This window comes from Sus scrofa, chromosome 8 (genome assembly GCF_000003025.6).
Source record: "Sus scrofa isolate TJ Tabasco breed Duroc chromosome 8, Sscrofa11.1, whole genome shotgun sequence".
In the NCBI taxonomy this organism is placed as follows: Eukaryota; Metazoa; Chordata; class Mammalia; order Artiodactyla; family Suidae; genus Sus; species Sus scrofa.
In genome coordinates, this window is record NC_010450.4 from 12,467,215 (window position 1) to 12,481,536 (window position 14,322).

Genomic DNA, 14,322 nt, shown 5'->3' on the forward strand with positions numbered 1-14,322 from the left:
CTGAGAACAGTATCTGCTCCCAAGGTCCTTGCCACTTGCTCCAGGACCTCTTGGAAAGAACTCTGCTTCTTCCTGCCTCTCTCAGTCCCAGTTCCTTCCAAGGGGTCCCCATGGTCATTTATGCAGAGACGATGAGAACATACTTTCTCAGACAAGCCCTTCTCCTCCTAACTAGTATTACGCATTCAGCCCAGGCCATCGGGGTTGGAGAAAAGTGCTGAGCTCTTCCAAACCATGTGAAAATGGAGTGCTAGAATCCCAACAGGAGGGAATACAACCATCCCACAGTAATCATTATCACTTAATACTTTTCTAAATATCAAAAGTACCGTTCTCTTGTGGAGCCGAGAGTCTTTACAGAAGCGGGCGTGGATGCCTGACATCAAAGGCCGCGAGCGCCCTCATTGATCGACATCTTCCAGCAGGAAAGCCAGGGAATTTCTGCAGCTCTGCTCAGCTTAGTGGCTTTGCCAGGATTATGAAGCACCTCAAAAGAATTAGGTTCAAAACATAAAGATCAAGAACAGGCAAAAATAGTTTTATCCTACAGGAATGCAACAGTGCATGCTGCTTTTATTGTGGCTACAGCAAGTTACCACAAACTTAATAGCTTAATATATATATATATATATATATTTTTTTTTTTTTTTAACCACCATATCTATGGCATATGGAAGTCCCAAGGCCAAGGGTCGAATTGGAGCTGCAGCTGCCAGCCTACACCACAGCCACAGCCATACCAGATCTGAGCTGCAGTTTGCAGCAACACTGGACCCTTAACCCACTAAGCAGGGCCAGGGATCAAACCCGCATCACCACAGACACTATGTTGGGTTCTTAACCCACTGGGCCACAGCGGGAACTCCTACAAATATTTTATCTTGCCATTCTGGAAATCAGGAGTCCAACACAGGACTCCCAGGGCTAAAACCAAGGTTTCACAGGGCTGTGTCTTGCATCAGAGGCCCTACAACAGCATCTTTTTCCTTGCCTTTTCCAGCTTCTAGAGGCCACCTCCATGCTTTGGCTGTGGTCTCTTTCTGCATCTTCAAGATCATCAATGTTGCATCTCTCCGATCTTTCTTCCATAACTACGTTTCCCTCTGACTTCCTCTTCTACACCCCTCTCCACCTATAAGGACCTTTGGGATTACACTGGACTCACTCAGACCAGCCAGTATAACCTTCCTGTTTTTTTTTTTATTATAGTTGATTTACAGTGTTGCACCAATTTCTGCTGTAGAGCAAAGTGACCCAGTCATACATATATATATATATATATCCATTTTTTCTCATACTATCTTCCATCATGTTCTATCCCAAGAGACTGGACACAGTTCCCTGTGCTGTACAGTAGGACCTCATTGCTTATCCATTATAAATGGAATAGTTTGCTTCTACCCACCCCCAAACTCCCCATCCATCCCACTCCCTCCCCCCTCCCCTTGTAGAGCCTCCCTATTTTCAGGTCAGATGACACCATCCTTAATTCCATCAGCAACCTCAATTTCCCTTCGCCATGTCACCTAACACCTGCACGGGTTCCAGGAATTAGGACATGGACCTCTCTGGGGGACCATTACTCCATCTTCCCTAGGCTGGTAACGTGAAAGAGGAAAGCAGGCCAGACACAAGATCAAAAGGAGATGCTAATTGTCATGTGAAATCTTTTGATTCTTAAACGTCACCAGCCCAGGCACGTTAAACCCCAAGCAAATACTGTCCAAATCAAACTCCTGCGGAGGCCACGTTTGCCTGTGGGCTATCGTTTGCAGCCTCTGCTTCATAGTACAGGCATTGATGCCCAAGCTTTTTTTCACTACCAAAACCCCCTTATGATTTTTCCCTACTTAGAACCCCCTCCCCCAGTTTTAATAGATCCAAGGAAATAAATGCTATTTATTAAGTAATGTTTCATTTTCCAAAGTTTTATTAATCAAAGAAGCAGATTAAGAAGAAGAGCATGAGATAGGGTTTATTACTAATAAAAGCCCAATGTAAATTGAGCATTTACTAACTGCCTGGTGTGGTGCTAAGTACTTTCTATGCATTAACTCCCTGAGTCCCATGACAATTCTATGGGATCAGAACTATCACTTCTCCCATTTTTATCAATGGAAAATCAAGGATCAAAGAGTGATGTCTTCAAAGTCACACAATCAGTGAGTGGCCAAACATAATTCAAACCCGGGTCTGATTTCGGGAACCATAGTTTCAGTCATTATGTTATTCTGCCAACACGCTCCTAACAAAAGGAAATAAATATTATGATTTCTTGTGTCTGTGCTGCCTAATGGTAGGAAACGGGTGTGAGTTTCTTTGGGGTGTTGAGAAGACTATGGTTTTGGGTCACTATCACTTCCTTGGCCACCACAGAGGGCCATCCAAGAGTAGGATTTGAAATAATTCAAATAATAAAAGGGTGACATACAGTTTCTCTTCTACCAGATGAAGAAGTTGCCAAGGTAAACTGAAAACTATCACTTCGAAGCAATAAAAAATGCATAATAGTTTGGGCATCATACACAGGAGACCCCAACCATGCAAAAAAAAAAAAAAAAAAAAGAAGCCTTAAAACTTAAAATTCGGGGGAAAAAATGTAATTGTAATGTATACATGTAAGGATAACCTGACCCCCTTGCTGTACAGTGGGAAAATAAAATAAATAAATAAATAAATAAATAAATAAATAAAATAAAAAAAACCTTAAAATTCTATTTCCTGAGAGACTTTCCACACAGTTTGAATTTCAGAGTTGAACAACTGCTAAAGACATCTGACTTTCTGGTGGCTCAGCTGCTCTGCCCCAGCCTGGAGCAGTTCTGGATGTTTCCTGGAGCCCATCACACCTGGAGCAGGTGCACCTCATCAATCTTGGAGTTGTGCAAATATGGCTATAAATATGGTACAACACTGCATATTCAAACACAAGCACCAGCATTCATCACCTTCAGCCTCCTCGGATCAATGCAGCCTGGTCCAGATGTTACAGTTTCTGCAGTTAGAGCTGCAGAGCTAAAACAAGGGTCAGTCACTCAGATGTCTCTGCAAGTCATGTTCAAGGTATAGAAATAAGTCTAGAGCCAATCCTGAAGGCAAATGGGAGGCAGGGGAAGAGGGGGAGGTTAGGAAGGAAGGATGGAAGGAAGGAAGGAGGGAGGGAGTGGGGACAGGGGAAGGAGGGAGGGGATAAGGGGGGAAGAAAGGTGTAAAAGAAAGAGAGCGAGGGAAGGAAGAAAATAACCAGGAGTTCCCATCATGGCACAGCAGAAACGAATCTGACTAGTAACCATGAGGTGGCGGGTTCGATCCCTGGCCTCACTCAGTGGGTTAAGGATCCAGTGTTGCTCTGAGCTATGGAATAGGTCACAGGGAATAGGTCACAGATGTGGCTCTGATCCTGTGTTGCTGTGGCTGTGGTGTAGGCTGATAACTAGAATTTGGCCCTTAGCCTGGGAACCTCCATGCCTCAAGAAAGAAAGAAAGAGAGAGGGAGGGAGGGAGGAAAGAAGGAAGATAACCATGTATCTTTTTCCTTTTTCTTTCTTTTTTTTTTTTTTTTTTTTTTTTTTTTGTCTTTTTGTCTTTCCTTGGGTCACTCCCACGGCACATGGAGGTTTCCAGGCTAGGGGTCTAATCGGAGCTGTAGCTGCCGGCCTACACCACAGCCACAGCAATGCAGGGTCTGAGCCAACATGCAGGATCCAAGCCAAGTCTGCAACCTACACCACAGCTCATGGCAACGCCGGATCCTTAACCCACTGAGCAAGGCCAGGGATCGAACCGAAACCTCATGGTTCCTAGTCGGATTCGTTAACCACTAAGCCACGATGGGAACTCCCGAAAATAACCATGTATTTTAATTCAAGAAATGCTGAGGATTTCTAGCGTGCTTCCTATCAAGCTTTGTTAGTCTGGGCTCAGAAGGATTACACTCCCTTACCTTCTTTGTAGGTAGATGGCGTCATATAACAAGTCTGCTTCGAAATGTTTACTGCTAACGCAGACCACTGTTCTCATGCCCTGCTGGAGGCTACTAATCGTTGCTCCTTCTGCTCCTCAGAAGGCTAGATGCATTGAGAATTATGAAGCTGACCTTCAGAAAGAAGTCAAGCCCAAAGAAAGAAGGTACCGGAGTTCCCGTGGTGGCACAGCAGAAACAAATCCAACTAGCTAGGAACCATGAGGTTGCGGGTTCGCTCCCTGGCCACGCTCAGTGGGTTAAAGATCCAGCATTGCCATGAGCTGTGGTGTAGGTCACAGACACGGCTCAGATCTGGCGTTACTGTGGCTGTGGTGTAGACTGGCAGCTATCGTTCCCATTGGACCCCTAGCCTGGGAAACCTCCATATGCCTTGGGCACAGCTCTAAAAAGAAAAAGAAAGAAAGAAAGAAAGAAAGAAGGTTCCTGGCTTCAGTTGCCCCAAGCTATACCTCTCTCTTCTGATCTATCCAAGAAAATTAATTTCTCTTTTTACCTAAACTAGTTCCAGTAGAATTTTTGTCACTTTCCATCAGGAAATCCCTGACTAATCTAAAAAATAATCCCTTTGAGGAAAGCTCAATTCACAAATTTGGCAATCTTGTTGGAGCCCCCATTATATGAAGTTACAGCTCTAGTGTAATTTCAAACACAGACTGGAAGAGATGTGATAAATGTTAAAAAAAAATGGTTATTATTTACCACTTAAAGGGACAACATACTCATATTTGCATTTGGAAAAAAGATCTTGCAGCCAAAACCTGCTAGGCAAGAGTGCAGAACCTAAACATAGACACACAGTCAGCAGTCTTACTAGGAATCTAGTCTGTCAATTTCACTAACTTCATCTCCCAATCACACCCCATATACACACCCAGCACTCCAAACTATCCAGATTTAAACATCTTTTGCAACAGAATGTTAATTTCACATGTTCACCAGGAAGATAAATTTTTGCACCTAGCACACTTGAGAAGTAAGATAAACTGGGGATGATATTCTAAATATTTAACAACCAGACCAGGAAGGGCATGGAGCAATCAGAAGAGAGGCTGGCTAGCAACAGCTCTACATGTGAACGTTAAGTCTCAAAGCAGAGTGCATGAAAAACTAGGATTCTGGACTCCAGCCTCCAGGGAAACCTCAGGTTTAGGGATTGAGAGAACCCCAGTAGGCTGACAATGAGGGGCTTGCAAAGAGACTTTGAGCTGTGCCTCAGCCCATCCATCAGTCAATCAGCCATCCGCTGTCAACAGGCACAAATGGTCACAAGCCACTCCACCACTGTATTTTCATAGGCTTCTGATCACTACTTTAAGTTAATTCATTGCTTCCTTAGACGTGCTAACTCCTTAAATCAATACAGCCAAGGCGCTTTGCCCCAGGTCCCTTCCTATCTCTGCCAGATGACTATGCAGAAGTAGCCAAAACACAATCGACAGCAGACATGTTGTGATTTCTCTGTTTCAAAGAATCAGAGTCCAGCCATCCAAAAAAGTGCTCTAAACCAATTTAAATCTTCACTCAACCCTTGAGGAAATGGCAAAGAAGAAGGCCAGTGCGTTCTCATGCACAGCAAAATATTCTAAATGCCCTTTGAGCAGAGTTCTTTTGGTCAGTCTCTGTCCTCATGCCATCTCTCTCCCCCTCCCAGCCATGGACTCCAGAAAAATTCTCCCTCTGACGGTGACTCCTGAAAATTCTCTTTTCCAGCTCTAATCATCTCCCACTCTCCCTACTAAAATTAAGTCCAAGGGGCTCTACTTGCCTTTGCCCAAAGCTTCGAAATCATCGTAGAGGCTCAGCAAACTTTCCTTCTGATCCCTCCCTCCCTGCCCCTTGCACTGCCTCCTGCTCCCACCACACCGCAACAGCAGCTTCCAAGAGAGTGGAAGCCATGGCTGCAGGCTTACTTCCTCTGGCTGGGAGCACCAAGGACTCCTTACCACCCAACTCACGCCCCAGGGGAGGGAGATGGTGAAACCCCCTCCTCCATATTCTGGTGGAGACTCTCTGATGAATGGAATGTTCCATCTGCTTGTACATGTATCTACTTCAGGACAACTTGTATCGTTTTCCTAGGGTTTTCATCCCCAGATCTTGTAAATGCCTTATATCCGACTCCGAGGCACCCTTAGACAACCCCCGCCAGGAGGCCCTCTCACCAGGGTCAGCTATGTGGCCTTAGCTAATCACACTCCCTCTGAGTTGGGAGGATAACCTCAAGGTACCAGATTAATCTGCTGCTTCTTTTTCCTTCTCTTTACATCCGAGCCCTGCAAGAACAAAAGACCTCAGAATAGCATGACACGCCTTGTCTGGTTTAAGGAGCTCTGACTTAAGAACTGGAAAATAAGAGTTCCTGCTGTGGCACAGTGGGTTAAGAATCTGACTGCAGTAGCTTGGTTCTCTGAAGAGGCGTGGATTCCATCCCCACCCATCACAGTGGGTTAAGGATCCAGCATTACCGCAGCTATGGCATAGGTTGCAGCTGAGGCTCTGATTCAGTCCTTGGTCTGAGAACTTCCAGATGCCTCAGGTGCAGTTGTTAAAAAAAGAGAGAGAGAGAGAGAATTGGAAAACATAGGTTCCGGTTCCACCCACCATCACAAGCTGGTTGACTCTGAACCCATGAGTTCCGTTCTGGGGGACTCAATTTGAAGGAGTTGGACTACACAGAGGGTTTCTCAGCAGGAGGAGAGATGTCTAAGCAAATGGCCTTTTTCATTTGTATTTATTTGTTGGGATTGATCATATGATTGATTGCACTTAGAGAGAAAAAAAAAAAAAAAACAGTGGCTAAAAATGTTTTAAAAACACTGCCCTAGATGATATCTCCAAGGTCCTTCCAGTTCTAATTGTCCAAGAGTCTGTGATTTTCCCCACTGGCCTCTATTTGTAGAGGAAGTCAGCAATGAGCAATCTTTTTTTCCATTTTCCAAATCAATCAGGGTATGACAAGCAGTTACAATCGAACTTCCTTAAGCACTCTAACTGGGAGATGTCTTAGGGAAAAATCATTACCCTAGATCATGGGTTAAGTAATCTCCTCTCTGGCAGTGCTGATCTCTCTGATCAGCATCCTTAGGGGTAGCTATTTGTAAGTGGCCTTACTCCTCTGGGCTCCAACAAAACCACTGGCATCACCCTGAGGTCCAATGGCCTGACAAAATAATCATGGGGGAATAAAATCATTCTCGTGGGAGAATAAAGTTCTGCAGGCCACCTCCAAATCAGGAGCAGGCAGTGACTAAAGGAGGAAGCCAGGGGATGGGAGGGGACATGGTCTTACCAATTGATGCAGAAAGAGATTTTGCCAACCCACAATACCTCCTCCCTCCATCCCTCTAGCCAATGTTGTTGACCTTCCTGTTCTCTGCTCCTTTTGCTGGATTTGGCAATGATTTCTTGGATATGACGTGAAACAAAAAGACATAGGCAACAAAAGTGAAAAAAGATAAATAGGACTTTGAAAAATTTTTTTAAATATGTGTTTAAATTTAAAAATTTTAAATAGGACACTATTAACAGAGTGAACAGGCCATCTGCAGAATGGAGGAAAATATTGCAAATTATAAATCTGATAAGGGATTAGTATCCATAATATATAAAGTGCTCCTACAACTCAACAAGAAACCTCAATGATCAAATGGGCCAAGAACTCGAATAGATATTTTCCCAGCAGACAACATACAACTGTCCAATAAGCACAAGCACTTCTGAGGCAGAGCAAGGATGTGCTCCCAATGTGCTTGCTGGGTGAGTGCATCCAGATGAAAGAATAAATCCCAGCCGTATAAACCAGGGAATGTGCCTCCTTCAAATGAAAACATTGATCACCACCTGCCTCCCCTCAGACACTATTCTGCAATGGAATTTTAGAGCTTTTACATTCAACGTACTAACTACAGTCCAAAGAATGTGCAGATTCAAGCATTTTTCTTTTTACCATGTTTCCTGATCTTTATGAAGAATTAATTTAAATTTTTTTTCTGTTTAAAAAAATTTATAGGAGTTCCCTGGTGGCCTAACAGTTAAGGACTCAAACTTGTCACTGCTGTGGTTCAAGTTACTGCTGTGGGTCAGGTTCAATCCCTGGCCCAAGGAACTTTCACATACCACATGCAGCCAAAAAAAAAAAAAAAAAAAAAAAAGAACATAGAAAATAGACATATGTATACAGTACATGTATGTTACTATACACAATTTCACTTTTGTGAAACACAGATATTATATTTACTGCATAGTTAAATATGTTTAATAAACAATGGAATATTTTGTGCTATTTATGTAAATGTTCACCAAGCATGTGAAAAGATGCTCAACAGCAATAATCATTAGAGAAATACAAATACAAATAAAAATTAGATACCTCTTTACCCGTTAGGATGACTATTATCAAAAAAGAAATAACCCCACAGAAAATAACAAGTATTAGTGACGATGTGGAAAAATTCCAACTCGTACATTGCTTGTGGGACTTTAAAATGGTACATCCACTGTAGAAAACTGTATGACAGGTGCTCAAAAGAATAAAAATAGAATTGTAATATGATCCCACTTCCCTTCTTGCTATATACCCGATAGAACTGAAATTAAGGATTCAAATGGATTTTTTTTTTTTTTTTTGTCTTTTTGTTGTTGCTATTTCTTGGGCCGCTCCCGCGGCATATGGAGGTTCCCAGGCTAGGGGTTGAATCGGAGCTGTAGCCACCGGCCTACGCCAGAGCCACAGCAACGCCAGATCGTTAACCCACTGAGCAAGGGCAGGGACCGAACCCGCAACCTCATGGTTCCTAGTCGGATTCGTTAACCACTGTGCCACGACGGGAACTCTTCAAATGGATATTTGTACAAGAATGTTCATAACAGCATTATTCATAAAGCCAAAGATGAAGCGATTCAAACATCCATCAGTAGATGAGTGGATAAACAAAATGGAGAGAGATGTGTATTTATGTTACACACATATACCTCATATATATATTAGAGTATTGTTCCTTAAAAATTAATACAGTTCTAGACATTCCCATTGTGGCTCAGCAGGTTATGAACACAACTAGTATCCTTGAGGATGCAGGTTTGATCCCTGGCCTTGCTCAGTGAGTTAAGGATCTGGTGTTGCCTTGAGCTGTGGTGTAGGTTGAAGACGAGGCTCAGATTCCACGTTGTTATGGCTGTGGTGTAGGCCAGCAGCTGCAGCTCCAGCTCCAATTCGACCACTATCCTGGGAACTTCCATATGCCGCTGGTGTGGCCCTAAAAAGCAAATAACAATAATGCAAAAAGTTCTGATACATGCCACAACATGGATGAACCTCAAAAACATTATGCTAAATGAAATAAGCCAGACATAAAAGAAGATACATGGTCTGAGTCCACTTACATGAGGTACCTAGAAGCGTCAAATTCATAGAGACAGAAAGTGGAAGAGCGGTTGCCAGGGGCTAAAGGGAGAGGGGCTGAGGAGTTACTGTTTGATGGGGACAGACTTCCAGTTTGGGAGGATGGACGGCTCCAGTCCTGAAGCTGAACAGTCTGCACTACAATGTGAATGAACTTAACGCCACTGAATCATACACTTTAAAATGGTTAAAACGGTAAGTTTTCTGTTGTGCACATTTTACTGCAATTTAAAAAATTACGGTAGCAAGAAAATAATCATCAAAATCTGGGAGAGAGACTGTCCGCAGGTGGGGGCAGCAAGCACGGGGTGTCTGCACACAGGGTGAGTGAGGAGGGCTTCCACGCAGGGCTGGAAGGGGTAGAGGTGGCAGCCTATGCAGAGTGAGTAGGGCAAGGGGAAAGGGGCAGCCACACCAACAGGGATCCGTCTTGTACCAGGTGATTGACTGAATAAGCAAATATATTAGAGATAATGGGAGGCAGGTATCTCGCTGGCCCAGAAAGAACTTATATGTATTAAAAGGGAGAAAACAGGAATGAACTTTGTGTTACTGGTTTGGAACGAAGGCATCGATGTGAATGCATGGTTTCCAGTGGGTAAGAGATAGAAGATAGATAGTGGATGGATGGATGGATGGATGGATGGATGGATGGATAGACAGACAGACAGACAGATGATAAATAGATGATAGATAGATAGATGATAGATAGACAGATAGATGATAGACAGATAGATGATAGATAGATAGACAGATAGACAGACAGAGTTGTGAATGTGAAGATATGAGAGTCTGTGTACGTACATATACATACGTCTCCTTGCTCTGTCCACTGAGAATGCCCGGAAACAGCAACAATAGTGAGAACACCCAGTGTCCAGATCTAGATTTCTAAATGTCATTTTTCAGGAAGAAGAATCAAGGCTACCTGAGAAGTAGCTGATTCCAGCACCGGAGGAAGAAAAATACAAGATGATCAGGAAATGCTCCCACCACGTGAACATGGCACAGCTCACAGAGCCAGGTTTAATGGACGCCACTGGTTAAATCTGGGGAATTTTAGTATTAAAAAAGATATGGATTATATTCATTAAATAAAACAAGAGAACATGAGTCCCCTGGATATGAATAAGGAGAACAAGAGAGTGAGAAAGAAGAGTTTGGTGAGGAATGCAATATTTACACAGTTCAAAGTACCTCCCTATCGAATGCTTGTTAACTGCAAAAAGAAAAGGTGCAACGTTATAGTGGAGACGCCTGGCCAACAGCATATTAATTAAGAAGGCAAGGTGAGGGAGTTCCCATCCTGGCTCAGTGATAACGAACCCGACAAGTACTCATGAGAACGAGGGTTCGATCCCTGGACTCTCTCAGTGGGTTAAGGATCCAGCGTTGCCATGAGCTGCGATGTAGGTGGCAGACTCAACTCAGATCTGGCATTGCTGTAGCCGTGGGTAGGCAAGCAGCTACAGCTCTGATTCAATTCCTAGCCTGGAAACTTCCATATGCAGCGGGTATGACCCTAAAAAGCAGGAAAAAAAAAAAAAAAAAAAAGTGCAGGTGAGGGAGCATCGTCAGCTCTGGGGTCAGTTGAAATTATGCCCCTTGGAGTTCCCGTCGTGGCGCAGTGGTTAATGAATCCGACTAGGAACCACGAGGTTGTGGGTTCGATCCCTGGCCTTGCTCAGTGGGTTAAGGATTCAGTGTTGCCATGAGCTGTGGTGTAGGTTGCAGATGCGGCTTGGATCCAGCATTGCTGTGGCTCTGGCATAGGCCGGTAGCTACAGCTCCGATTTGACCCCTAGCCTGGGAACCTCCATATGCCGCAGGAGCAGCCCAAGAAATTGCAAAAAAAAAAAAAAAAAAAGAAACTATCCCCCTTGCTAGTGTGCAATGACAACCTAGTGTCAGTTTTGAGATATTCCTGCCAAAACATAATGTTAATCCAGCTATGAGGAAAGAGCAAAACCTGAAACTTGAGGACATCATGTAAACCAAGCGGCCTTTAATCTTTAAAAGTGTAGGAGTTCCTGTTGTGGTTCATCAGTAACGAACCCGACTAGTATCTATGAGGACTCAGGTTCAATCCTTGGCCTTGCTCTGTGGGTTGAGGATCTGGCATTGCTGTGAGCTGCAGTGTAGGTCGTGGTTCACATCTGGTGTTGCTGTGGCTGTAGTAGCTACAGCTCCAATTCAACCTCTAGCCTGGGAATGTTCATATGCTACAGGTGTGGCCCTGAAAATACAAAAACAAAAAAAAAATCTTTAAAAGTGTAAAGGTCCTGAAAGTCAAAAAAAAAAAGCTGTTCCAAACTGACAACTACATGATTCGGAACCGGCTGAATCCATTTGTGTTGACCAAATTTGCTAGGGTCTGATGAGTAGATGCAATACATTCATTTCTGCCTTTCATTGTTGCATTAGAGTTATATGAGAAGATGTCCTTATTTGTAGGAAATAAACACTCAAGTATGTGGAGCCTATGGAGCATCAATGGTAACTGCCTCTCACGGACTTGGGGGAAGGGATGATATTTTCCTGTTCTTGCAACAATATTTCTGAAAGTTTGAGATTTTTCAACGTTAAAAATTGTTTTTCAAAATAATATTGGATAAGAGTTCCCACTGTTGCACAGTGGGTTAATGATCCAGCTCATCTCTGTGGAGTTGCCAGTTCAATCCCCAGCTCAGCACAGTGGGTTAAGGATCCAGCATTGCCACAGCTGTGGTGTAGGTTGCAGCTATAGCTTGGATTCGAACTCTGGCCCGGGAATTTCCATATGCCTTGGGTGTGGCCAAAATAGATAGATAGATAGATAGATAGATAGATAGATAGATAGATAGATAGATAGATAGATATTGGATAATTCATGATACGTTAAATGAAAAAACAGGACATAAAATTGTGCATAGTTGAAAAGTTAAACTTTCCTAAAAAGGAGACATTCACAGAAAAAAAAAAATCTTAAAAAAGGTACATACAAAATATATTAGTTGACTGTAACTAAATTATGCATGATGCTTTTCTTTATATTTTATATTTCAAATTTTCTACCAGGAGCCTGCATTTTTAATAAATAATGCGTCTCTCTCTTTTGCAAAATTTAATATTTTTCATTCTCTTTGATGTTCTAGTTTTCTATGGCATGGCTGTGAATTAATTTGTTTTACTTAACACTTTAAAACTCTGAGCATTCCATTCACACCTTACAACTTTCTTCAAAACTGAAAAATTCTCCATCGTCTTACCTCGAAGAGGTACCTCTCCTCTGGCGTATCCAATAGAATTTTCTGACAGTCTTATTGGAAATATTCTTAAGTTTTTTGATCTATCATCCTTTTCTAAATTTCTCTTTCATACCTGTGCTCCATTTTGCTCATTTATTTAGCTCTACCTTCCACTTCATTACTTATTTCGTCAAATATTTTAGTGCCATTTAATAAGTCCTTTTTTCCCTCATTTCAAGGACTGCGTATTTGTTGCTTTAATTTCTATTTCCTTCTTCCTCAAATTCGCCTGTTCTTTTGTCATGATGTCCTGTTCCTACCTACTGGTCTTTGTCCCTTCCTTTATCTCTTAGAAGATGATAAATGTACTTATTTGAAAGTCTTTCTTAGATTGTTTTATGATCTACATTATGATCTACAGTTCTAAAGTATAAATTTTACCCTTTCTTGAATCCTCAGACTTTGACTCTGCAGTTCACTTGTAATTTGGGGATGTGATGCCATTTTTAGCAGGAGTTGGCTTCCAATGGAGGGTCCGACCCTTCTCCAATCGCTAGCTTCTCCCCATTTGCAACTCGCCGTGGGGATTGCCCACAGCCTGAATCCCCATCCTACACTCCTAGAGGCACCTCCACCATCATATCTCTGACACTGACCATTGTATAGACGACATCCAGCGTTACCATCACCTTTGGTCCCCGTGTCTCAAGCTCCACGTCCTGGAGATGCTGCCGTGCCGCACAGTCTCACAGTCAGCTCCCGGCTCCATCTCTCTCCCTGATGAGAGAGCACTTGAACCTTCTCCTTAACCGCCTTGGTACTGAGTTTTGCCAGCATGCCTGCTTAGACGTCCTTTCCTGCCTAAAACTGCCCCTTATTAGGTGGGTGAGCCAGAGCCAGATGTGGCCCCCTCCCACAGTGCAGCAAGCCCCTCCACCCACTCCTGCACCAGGCATGGTGCTCATGGCTGCAGGCATCTGGCCACAGGCATCCACTCAAGCAAGGCTCTCTCCATCCTGTGCGCTGGGCCCGGAACACCCTCTTTTTCCTCTTTTGGTGCCCACTCACTTGAAGACAAAGACTTGGTGCTGCAAACACAAGGCTAAGCATTCATCGCATTGAGGCTAATACCTCATCTCATTCCGTGTGCACAGTTCTAGAAGGTAGATATTATTATATCCATTTTACAGATAACAAAACTAAGATCAGAGAGGTACAGCCACTCGGAGAGGTGACGTAGCCTGAAGATGTCAAGGTCAGGACTCCAACCCAGACAGTGCCTTTGGGTCCACTGTTCTTTTGGCCCTGGTGGACTTTCCTTTCTGATCATGAGCCAGGCACATTCTTACTCTCTAAAAATTGGGGTGTGTTATCTCTAGCTTTCTTTTAAGCTACTCTGCCGAACTCTTCAGCCTCAAACTTCTGAGTATCCGTCACCGAGGATATTGCAAGCTTTATTAAATTAGCAAATGGCCAACGGAATAAAAGCTATATTAAAGTGGTTCATAATGGTCCTTCTACTTTCCCTAATGACATTTCTTGTATCCCTTCCTGAAGAAAGCTTGTGTCTGGATAAGAGGTGACCAGACTCGCCCACATTTTTCCCAGGAAGAACCACTTAATACAATAAAATCTCAGACCTGTCAGAGAGTTTGAGTGCTGCTTCCTGGAAGAATTTTTTAAAGTTCTATTTACATTAAAATAACCTC

The 14,322-nt window shown here is 43.2% G+C and overlaps 1 long non-coding RNA gene across 6 annotated transcripts in view; it reads right to left on the bottom strand.

Annotated features, from left to right (window-relative positions):
- LOC100739688 overlaps positions 1-14,322 on the bottom strand; it is a 162,684-nt gene that overhangs the window by 103,795 nt on the left and 44,567 nt on the right. For all 6 annotated transcript variants that reach the window (XR_304761.3, XR_002346573.1, XR_002346572.1 and 3 more), the window contains exon 4: positions 330-487. This is a non-coding gene — a long non-coding RNA (uncharacterized LOC100739688). The remainder of the gene's footprint in view (positions 1-329; positions 488-14,322) is intronic.